We start from the raw sequence: 1,223 nt of genomic DNA, 5'->3' as shown, positions 1-1,223 counted from the left end.
AGGGCGTGCACCTGGGGTTGGGGTTTGCAAATGGGTTTGTGGTTTGCAGCTGCATTACTGTGCTTGCAATGCGTGCTCAGGGTTTGCAAATGGGTTTGTGGTTTGCAGCTGCTTTTTGGGGCTTGCAGAGTGTTTGCAATGCATGCTCAGAGTGGGCACCTGCACTTGGAGTTTGCAAATGTGTTTGTGGTTTGCAGCTGCAATTTGGGGGCTGCAGAGTGTTTGCAATGCATGCTCAGGTGCTTGCACTTGCAGTTTGCAAATGGGTTTGGAGTTTGCAGCTGCATTTGGGGCCTGCAGTGTTTGCAATGTGTGCTCTTGGCATGCACCTGCACTTGGAGTTTGCAAACGGCTTTGGTGTTTGCAGCTGCATTGCTGTGTTTGCAATGCGTGCTCAGGGTTTGCAAATGGGTTGGGGGCTGCAGCTGCAATTTGGGGTCTGCAGCTGCACTTGGAGCATGCACAGTGTTTGCTATGCGTGCTCAGGGCATGTGCATGCACTTGAAGTTTGCAACTGGGTTTGGTTTTGCAACTGGGTTTGGGGTTGCAACTGAACTTGGGACATGCACAGTGCTTGCAATGCATGCTCAGGTTGTGCAAATGCACTTGCAGTTTGCAAACGGGTTGGGGGCTGCAGCTGCAATTTGGGGTCTGCAAAGTGTTTGCAATACATGCTCAGGGTTTGCACCTGGGTTTGGGGTTTGCATGTGCCTGCAAAGTTTGCAGTGCATGCAACTGGTTTGCAAATGGGTTTGGGGGTTTGCAGCTGCAATTTGGGGGCTGCAAATTGTTTGCAGTGCATGCTCAGGGTTTGCAACTGGGTTTAGGGTTTGCAGTTGCAATTTGGGGTCTGCAGTGTTTGCAATGTGTGCTCAGAGTGTGCACATGCACTTGCTGTTTGCAACTGGGTTTAGGGTTTGCAGCTGCACTTGGAGCATGCACAGTGCTTGCAATGCATGCTCAGGGTTTGCAGCTGGGTTTGGGTTTGCAAATAGGTTGGGATCGCAGCTGCAATTTGGGGCTGCAGAGTGTTTGCAATGCGTGCTCAGGGTGTGCACGTGCACTTGGAGTTTGCAAATGGGTTTGGGGTTTGCAGCTGCACTTTGGGGTCTGCACAGTTTGCAATGCATGCTCAGGGTTTGCACCCGGGTTTTGGGTTTGCAAATGGGTTTGGGGTTTGCAGCTGCAATTTGGGGGTCTGCAATGCTTGCAATGCGTGCTCA

Source organism: Coturnix japonica, unplaced genomic scaffold (genome assembly GCF_001577835.2).
Source record: "Coturnix japonica isolate 7356 unplaced genomic scaffold, Coturnix japonica 2.1 chrUnrandom586, whole genome shotgun sequence".
Classification (NCBI taxonomy): Eukaryota; Metazoa; Chordata; class Aves; order Galliformes; family Phasianidae; genus Coturnix; species Coturnix japonica.
This window is presented reverse-complemented; position numbering follows the sequence as displayed.